Below are 9,819 nucleotides of genomic sequence, written 5' to 3' on the forward strand. Positions count from 1 at the left end.
AGTGTAAATGAGAAATTAATGATTATTTAAGTAACACACAAATGGTCTTGTAATTAACAAAGAGCTGTGAAATTATTCTTGTGTTGACCTTTGTTTCTTTCACTGCATTTGCTATTTATTTACACTCATGTTTATTTACACTTATTCATTTTAGAGGCTGTCCTCATATGCTGTCTGTTCTAGATTTAAAAGGCGAAAGAATTTTTAAGAGGAAAAAATGCAGGCTTTACCAGTCTAGTGAAAATAACCACCCAGTATTTATGAAAGAAAAAAAAAATAAATAGGAAATTAAGAGCACAAAAAAAAAAATTATAAACAGGGAACAAACAACATCACCATTTGCAAAGAAGGGCTTTACGAATTTAGGAGTTTTTCCAAGAATGACAGAGAGCTCCACTGTGTTTATAGTGTAACAGCTCAGGATGTAATGAAATTACACTGCAGAGTACTTTAACAGTGTCATCTCATTAGACCTACAGTTGGAACAAGAGAGCCACATAAAACAGGCAGCTGCAAATGACTCCATTCTCATCTATTCTCATTTGCTATTAAAAATACCTTTCGGCGGCTTTTTTCCTCCCTGACATCCCTACACAAAGTACCCTGCAAAGTATGATACATGCACCTATTTAAATTAACAAAGGAATGACTTATTTTAATCTCACTGTGCTTTGGAGTGCTTTGGCCATTTGGATGAGCAATATATCATTACATACAACCTTCCAGCGCTGCAGGCAAGAAACTCAGAGCGTGCAGCATTTGGTGGGAGCCAAACAATTTCTCTAGCACACAACTGTGTCAAATGCATGCATGTATTCATTATTGAGAATGCGAGGAAATAGCTTTGATGTAGTGGAAAAAAGAAGATGATAAAAGCACCTCTGCAATGTGTGTGCCATTATCAATGGTGGCAGATAGACACAACTGCAGAGCCTCCTATGTGATTAGTAAATATACATATAATTGCTGTGGCCAATTATCAGAAAAATGAGATCGGTAATTACAAGACAGAAAATTAACTAGAACTCTTATTAAGGCTTTGTTTCCAATTCGAACAATTGGAAACTGCTGGAAAATACAATTAAATCAAAAGTAACTGAAGAGTAAAAGGAGAAGCCAAAATTGCTTTACAATTTTCAAAGACTTCTATTAAATACAAGGAGTGTTTGATATAACATGCCCAAATTCTCTTTGAACTTAGACCGGGTGAGGGAGAGGTTATTGTTTCTAAACTTATAAATGACATCAATATAGGAAGGTTTCCACTGGAGAGTGGAAGGAACATAAGGAAATAAGTAGTGCAATTAAACTTTCTCCACTTCAAAGAACTGCGCCTGAAAATTATTCATATTAATACAGAAAATGCAGAACAAAATGTCAGGCTTGCTTATCCGGTGTGGAGCCCAGCAGGTTTTGCCTCTCCCCATCATTTTCTCGTGTCCAGCAGAGCCTTCCTGGCCTTCCACCTGAAGTGGCAAATGCTGCTTTCCCAGGTGGGACAGACTCAAAGCAGAACAGGTAGGAAATACTGGGCACATATTACAGATCATTTTGAAAACTACAGGGCAAAGCAATCGGAGCCCTTTCCCCAGGGAACTGGCTCTGCCCAGCAATCTACCCTGGCTGTTTAAGTGAAATGCAAGTGAGGAGCTTCTTACAAACGTCCCTCTGAAGGGGCCGCCAGCTCGGATCAGTCCATGCCGTGGAACAGGACAGGAATACGGCACTTCACACTAATTTGGTAGGTGATAATTTCTGCAATCACAAAGAGATGATGGACCCATAATGGAGTGAAACTTCATTATGAGAGGGGAGGAGAAGCTGATGAACTGCTCTGAAGCCACCAGCGTTTCACTGTCCCATCAGGGTTCATGCAGGCAAGGGAAGAAGTTGCTCCATCAGTATTAACGCCTTGACCACGCAGCTCCTGTACTGCAGCACAGCCAGAAGACAAGGCGCTCCTGCATAAGCATGCAAGAAAATTTCACCTGGATGAACGTAAATGTAAAATGTTATTTTTTTTGGAACATCTTTCTATACGATGCAGGTATTTCAACCTCATCCAAGCCTACTCTCTTCTGCTGTAGACCTGTCAGTCATGGCCATGCCTTGGTTGGTTTGCTCTCAGGAGCTCAGGAAGAGATTGCGCGCGTGTGGGTGGAGATGAACACAAACTGGATCTCAATATGAAAACCAGATGCTTTAGTACAGTCTTCCCAAAGATTTTAGACTGGGCGCCCACAAATTTATTGGCTATTTGCCTGACAAATTGAACGCCTTCTGGGAGAGTGCATCAATCTCAAGAAAATACTTGCTGGCAAGCGTGTTTGAGGGCAAAAAGATCAGTGCAGGTAAAAACTTTAAGCTCACTCCTGTATGTATGAGCCAATTGTTACTTTACAGCATAGGTAAGACAGGGGAGAGGGAGGCAGGTTTTGGTTTTAGCTGAACCAGGAAAGTACAGACCCTCAACTGCTTCCGAAGGTGAATGCTGCCTCAAATGCTGCATTTTACCTTAGTTAGAAAGAGAAAACATCCATTCACTATCTGCCGAGGGAAACCAATGATGGAAGTATTTCAATTTCTGATATTGTTCTATGCAAGACCATTTGAGTAGTAAAAAGGTGAGAGTATTTTGTAGTTAGAGCTATATCAAATGAGAGAAAGCGTTGGTATCGCTACCTCTGTAACTTGAGCAATCACAATGTTGTTGTATCAGGTATAAAGCAAAAATTTCCAAAACTACGCAAAGTAAATACATCTTACATTGTATCCTGAAGTTCCCCGGAGTTTGGCTGACACTCAGAGAGATGGGAATACGAGGAAATAAAGCAAAGCTATGCATGTTTCTACCAAGTCTACGTCGTCTGTGTGATACAACACAGTCACATTTGATGTAACTCTAGGGAACGGTCCAGCTGCACTCCTATGGCCTGCCTTATTTTACCCACCTGCACAATGAAATTATATTACAGAGGCAAAAAAGGCAGAAAACCAAGATTTTAAAGGAGTGAGAAATAGGTATACTCATTTTAAACTGGGAAATGGTTCTTTCATTTTCATTAAACTTTTTCATTTTCATTAAACTTTTTCATTATCTTTTAACCAATGTCATGACGACCTATATATTGGGGATGCTGCTAAAATAAAGACACAAACAATTGTAAGGGTCAATGTACCATTGGCCTCTTACATCCCCAGGCAGCTTATTCCCAAGACTGGCTATTTCCCTAAGCATCCAAGCAACATTTCCGTAACTGGGATCTGCTGTAGGAGAAGACAAGATCAGCCTCTGATTTCTCAAAACCAGCCAAACTGTGCACACACAGTGAGAATGGGGAAGGGCAATAGGAAAAAAGTTTGAGTGATGCCTTTGCCTTGTGAATAATGAACAGTTCAAGAAGGTCAACCCATTACAACTGAAACTGTTTAATTATTAATTATGCACAATCTATGAGCAAAAGGACAAGTTCAGAATGTTTAATGTGTGGTAACTCCGACTGGACCCTCTCTTGGCATTTTGTTATTAGCACTTGTCAGCAAGGTGCTCAGGCATAAATAAAAAAGCACAGCAGCAGAAAATCTGAGCTAGCAGGAGGAGGGAGGGCTTTAAACTTCAAACACTGCTCCTAATATTTAATTTATAGAGTGCCAAGGCTCTGGTATAAACCTTATTGACTTCCATGGAGTTAGAGGAAGTCACATTATCTAAATGAAGACCTGAGAACGAGAATACTGAGACAATCCCTCCAAAAGCCCTCTCTTTTGAAGCGAGTGATAACATTACTATCTGTATCTTCTTTTTTTTCACAGGTCTGAACAAAGGAAGAGTGAACCATCTAATAGTGTGTCCAGAAGTCAACCAATCCTTTGCAACCTATGCAATAAGAGCTTGAATTACAGATCTGAGCACTATCCTCATCTACTTCTCAAACCTATTATTCAAAATGTCTCCTGATCTGTTTGCTCTCACTAAGCAGAGCAGTAGCAGAGATGCTACTGAGGCTCAGGAAATAAATAATGTCCAGCAAACTCACAAATAAATATGGATAAGGCACCTTTCCTCTCTTTTCTGTCCAGCTTGGAGGTTTACCTGGACAAACTCAAGAAGCAAATTCAACAGATACAGCTCCGAGTTGCTTATTTTCTTTGGAAACGCTCTGAATTTGGGAGTAGTTCTCGAGTAGCAATATACACCAAAAGCATCCCATGCTTTACACACCTTCAGAGGTCTTACCCCAACAGGCAATTTCTCCAGTGTGAAATATTTTCTCAAAGCAACTGAAAATCTGAGATTTATCACAGCCTTTCTGAAGAAAGAGAAAGCCCACAATCTCCCTGTAACAGGAAAATGAGCAAATACAGCTTTCTACCTAAAATCTTCAAGGCGGCGATGGCGAAGCCCCCAGCGATGTGTTAAGATCAAACCTGTGCTCCTCCTACCTCCTCCTTCGGGGCCAGCCCGATGGACAGCCACGGTGCAGAATGATGGCAGCCTGTCATCAACACGTCCCCAGAAGAAAGCCAGGCTGCACAGCCGTGCAAGCTCGAAGACGAGCTCAGCTACACTTTGTGGGCAACGGAGGTTGGTATTCCCCGTGGATCCCCACACTCGGTGCAAATAGGTTTTACTCCCTCTTCACATCTGCTAACTCCCCCTCTGTGAAGGGTTAAATTTTCCCATTCCCCACAGCTACTGCTATTTTGCAATACTCTCTCCTCAGTGTGAATACTTGTGCAGAAGGAAATGCCATGGTCCTATGGCTCTATGGCCACAAGAGGGAAGTTAGCAGAACCCAGCAAACCAAACTTCAGTTCCTCTCTCCTCTGGGTTTCCCCAGCACACCCTGTCTTTGAAATTATCATCTCCTCTGGGCAGATACTCCTATTCTGCAACTTGTCCGTTGATGCTGAAATGGCAGTATTTAATAAATAATGTGTGCGCTTTACAAAGCATTTCTGGCTTATCACTTCAGCCTAAAAAATCTCTAGGATTAAAGAATTTTTATGCACTCCAGCTTCTCCTTTACTAAAGCTTTCAAAGAATACATCTCATTTTATATAGTAGCTGCATTTTACTTTGTGGCCAAATAGTGATTTTTTTTTTTTCAGACAAACTTAAGTTTTAGATGCACCAGAAATGCTGCCAGGTGCAATTACATGTAATAAATGCAGTGCAGTTACCAGGCTGTTTCAACAAGACCAGCAAATTACAATATTGTACACGCTCAGATTTACTCCTACAAGGACAACTTTCTTTTACAGCATTCCTAAAAAAAAAAAAAAAAAAAAAAAATCCATTTCTGACTTTCTAGGCAATCTACTTCAAAAGCCTTGCACAAACCTAATGGCAGGTGATTTCCTACGAGTAACAAGTTTGCAGAAGACAGCAATGTCTAGAGGTGGCTCAGAGGCCCAGACTTGAAAGCACTTCTGGATTGTCCCCGTTATACTCCCACCCCCAGCAGGAAGGTGAAAGATGATTACATCTCTGCGCCAGGTTGCTTCTTGCTCTTTTCTTAGTAGCAGATGCCAAATGTGACAAATTATACGTGGGGGCATTTTGGTGTGAAGTTTTGTCTGCTGGGATTGGAGTGTCAGCAGTAAACTCATTTATTTCCAGATCTCTAGCTGGACAGGAACCAAGGTCGAAAGGCCAGTGTTTTATCCACCAAAACACTCAGCCTACCTTTAACACCTCAAATCACGTGAGAACCAGCTATTCTCTCAGCAGCGCTACCTGCTCCCCAAGTTCTTGAAAACCTCACGTATGCATAACCTCCATTCGTACCGAACGCAAGCAGACGTTTCTGGTTAAATTAGTCAGTAGATACTTGGGGCTACTCGGTTGTCACTTCTGCAGCACTTGCTACGGTGGGATATTTTTCAGAGCCCAGAAGAGGGAAGGAAAGGAGCGGAAGAGTGTAATTAACTTCAGGAATAATCTAGAGTGTACAACATGACATTTTCTACCTCTCGCCAAGCTTTGTACTTGTTAGTTTGGCTCTCTAAAGGGCCTTGCAGATAGGCATACAGGTAGCTGGAAAAACAGGTTAATCCTTTAACCGTAACTGTAATTGCTTTCTCTCTAAAACAAACATAAGAATTTTTTCCTCTCATTGCTGGTCTCTTGTCGATCATAAGCTAGCAGAGCACAGCAGTGTTTTGGGTAGATACACACACACACGCACGCACATTTCAAATAGCTAAGGCACAGCAGCATGAAACGTAGCCTCTACCTGTTCACACCGAAGGGACTCAATTGAAAAACTAAAACCATTTATTGTTCCCTTTTTCCTCTGTACACTCCCAATGCATTTTTATTGCTTTTTCATAAAACACTACTGCAAATAATCAAGCATGACCATTGACATCCACAAGATTGAGTTTTAGGAACCATTAAATGAGCTTGCCCTCTTGGGAAGGTTCTTGCTCAGGTTGGTCTAAAGGTAATTATTCAGCAATTCCTACCTGTGGTTTTACCTTGTTCCTATATAAGTCTCTGAATCTCATACACTAGTAAGGTCACAGTTTCTGTCTCAATAAAAGTATACCCTAAAACAACTTATCCACAGGACAAACAATGGTGGGCTTGCGTACACATGCGCACACACGTGTGTATATCCTAACACCAGCTTTTCTTGCATAGAAATCTTCAAAACTCCAGAAATTTTCAGGGTTAAATATAGCTGTTCATACATTTAAATCAATACATGAGACCCTAAAGAGAAATTCCCAAAGAAAAAATAAAGTCTTGTTTCATTCTGAGCCTTTGGAGTTTTCTACTTCATTTATAGAAATAGCAAAATGTAGCACTAATGCACAAGGTTAAGAAACTCAGCACTCAAGAGGCAACGGTCTTCATTGTGTTATTTGATCAAGCTGAACACCCTGTGAATTTTTAAGGCTATGCCGTAGCAATAAATAGAGGGATATATTTAAGCAGGTAAAAAAAGAAGGGAATAGACACAACTATATAGGATACATGTATTAAGTGCAAGTTATTTTTTCCATGGGAAAATCTGAAAATTTATTGACACTGAAATGCTTCATAGCTCAGCATTAACACTACACTAGCATTAACTGATGCTGCTAAGTGTTTCTAGAGTACGAATTTAAAAAGAAAAAAAAGAGGTCTTTGATTTGTGGAGTTTGTAAAGTCCTTGAGCTAGATTAAACTGCAGTCTTGTGAGACCGAGTATCTCTGTGGGGGCACTTAACAGAAATGCTCAAGAAACTCATGGAAAGCTTCTCACTACTTACTCATGAAGCTATCAGAGTAAGGATTCATGAGTATAACTAATTACTTTTTCTTTTAAACTTCTGCCCTACTCATCAAAATATGCAGGTTTTTCAATGCTGCCTCCTGTTTGTAAAAATAATATTTGCTCTTGAAAGTCTTCACTCCTCAAGCTTCTAATGTAATTGGAATAATACAGTAGTTTAACTAAAACTGATGGACAAAAATCGAGTTCTTTTTCTCCCTAATTCAATACAGTTGAAAAAAAAGAAAGCCAAACCCAACACCTAAGTCACTATTACACTGAGACAAGCTATGGAAACTTTGAAACCAAAATGAAATTTATTTCAGGTTATGAAGAAGAAAGGGTTAGAAACCAGAGCTGATGCTTAACTACAGAGCTTGTGACCACAACTGCTCCAGTACAGTGAAACCCCGTTTACAGCAACCACCCAAGGGGCTGGCAATAATTGCCTTCCTAGAAGGGATACTCTAACTAAATAAAGGTCAAACAAAATAGCCCTGGAGAGCTTAAGGAAAATTTAAAGGAGTTGCTTAAGTCAGGAGGACTGCCTACTGGATGCATTCCACAAGTTTTGTCTTTCCAACCTTCTCCGGATGCAGAGCAGATACGTCTAAAGCCAAAAACCACGGGATTGGAAAGATGGGAAGCTGACATGCGGAAAAACACAGAGCTGGCAGGTGTGGCCTTTTGGGATCTTCATGCACAAGCCGCAATCACCTAGGTGTTTTACTAAACGCTGATCTGACTAGCAATCAAGAAAAATGACACTTTTAGGCAGCTTTAGAAATATTGCATCTGGAATACAGCTGAAGAAGTAACTAAACAGTAATTTCCTACATAATACATTTTGACAACAAGATAACAGGGAAATGAGTAACTACAGGTTGGAAGAACCTTGCAAGCAATGCCACTTTTCAAATGACTGCAAGGAATGCAAAAACGCTATGATCAGAGCTTTGGTTTTCCTGAAAACCTAAGCCTACATTTTGCTGCAGAGTTGCAGAGCCCAGTAACCCACTGCTTACCAAACTGAAAATTTAGAGCATCCTCACTCACCTTTTAAATTGAGAATTTTCTAATGCATTAAAAGGAAAATGCGTAATTATAATCAAGGCTACGGTTTTTATCATCTCTGCTTGGAAATGGAATTTGATTTACTGAGTGACTCTTGCAGACAACAGCAAAGAGAACACTTAACTGGACCATGTAGGTTGTCTGGGAGTTTGCTGGAAATTTGGAGGCTGAGCAGGAAACCATGAAAATTTTTTGTCAGCTAAAAAAATCATGGGAGGCATTCTGAGACCGTGAGCAGCAAGAGAGGTTAAAAAGCATACTAATTTTATTTGCAATTTTTAGATTTCATAGTCAATCCACTAAGTGAAATCGGGTGGCCTGCATTTCTCCGATGCATCATTTCTGGGGTCTGCAACATCAATGGTATTATTCTGGGGCTCTGTTGTTTATATTTCTAAGTTATCATCTGGAACAGATCCCAATCACAAAACCTTTTTTTTTTTTTTTAAAATGCACCTAGCGCTTTTGAAGCATAATCCCATTGCTGAGTAGACTGCATTGCAAATTCTTTCGCTGCGTGATCATGAAACATAGGGCCACATGTAGGACATCTTCCAAGCCAGACAATGGCTCCTGCTTCCAGCAGGACTCCATTCTCCTTCATGTTGGAGTGTTTCTGGAAAGACTGCACGCACAGCAAGCGAAGCATGTCCTTCCCAATAGGGATTCATCTGCACTGCTCAGTGCTTTCCATATAACATTTCGGTGAGTTGGAGACAAACTAAGTTGAGTGCTAGAATATTAAATTACTCTCAGCTCTCAAATAACAGCAGACTGCCTTTATTGCTGGCTGCCTTGCAGGATGAACTACATTAACAACTAGTCTATCCTCATCTTTGGACCAGAAGCAGGAGTCTTATCATGGCAGGAGATGCTGCTACGATTAGGACTGTTGCTTAAATGAGCGTGTCTTATTTGTAGCTGGATCAGATTTCACTGTAAGTTACCACATGTTAAAAAATAAAGGTCCTGGCAGGCATGTATCCTATTCACACAATGCTCCTCGCTAATTTTGCCATTAAAAAAATAATCCCAGAACCAATGCCGTTAAAGCCCAATAACATAATTTAACAAAAAAATTGTCAGGCAGAGTCTACTGTGATTTGAGAAGAACTGTGCCTGACATTTTTTTGTTAAATTATCCTGCTTCTCAAATCACTTTTTCATTCTGCAGAATTTCTCCAAGTAAATTTAAGTCCTAGAAAATGAACAAACAGACTTCTTAAACTGCCAAAGTGACCTGCTATGTCTCATATATTTCACCAAGAGTTTAAAAACAGCTCCAAAAACCTCACTAACGCAGAACGTCTAAAAACTCCCATGGACAGTTTTTATTTCATAGTGCATCACATGACAGAGTTTGAGAAAAGTCCAGGATACCTAGGTAATACAGAAGCAACCTCTTAACTAGTTCAGTCATGAATAAATCCTACGAATTAATGATTATGAATGCACAGAACATTAACTTTTGGATTCCTGC

At 40.1% G+C, this 9,819-nt stretch overlaps 1 protein-coding gene across 1 annotated transcript in view; it reads right to left on the reverse strand.

The window, feature by feature from the left end:
- MAP2K5 (mitogen-activated protein kinase kinase 5) overlaps positions 1-9,819 on the reverse strand; it is a 131,459-nt gene that overhangs the window by 25,566 nt on the left and 96,074 nt on the right. The window lies entirely within an intron of this gene.

The sequence above is a fragment of the Fulmarus glacialis genome, unplaced genomic scaffold (assembly GCF_000690835.1).
Source record: "Fulmarus glacialis isolate BGI_N327 unplaced genomic scaffold, ASM69083v1 scaffold4276, whole genome shotgun sequence".
NCBI classification, from domain to species: domain Eukaryota; kingdom Metazoa; phylum Chordata; class Aves; order Procellariiformes; family Procellariidae; genus Fulmarus; species Fulmarus glacialis.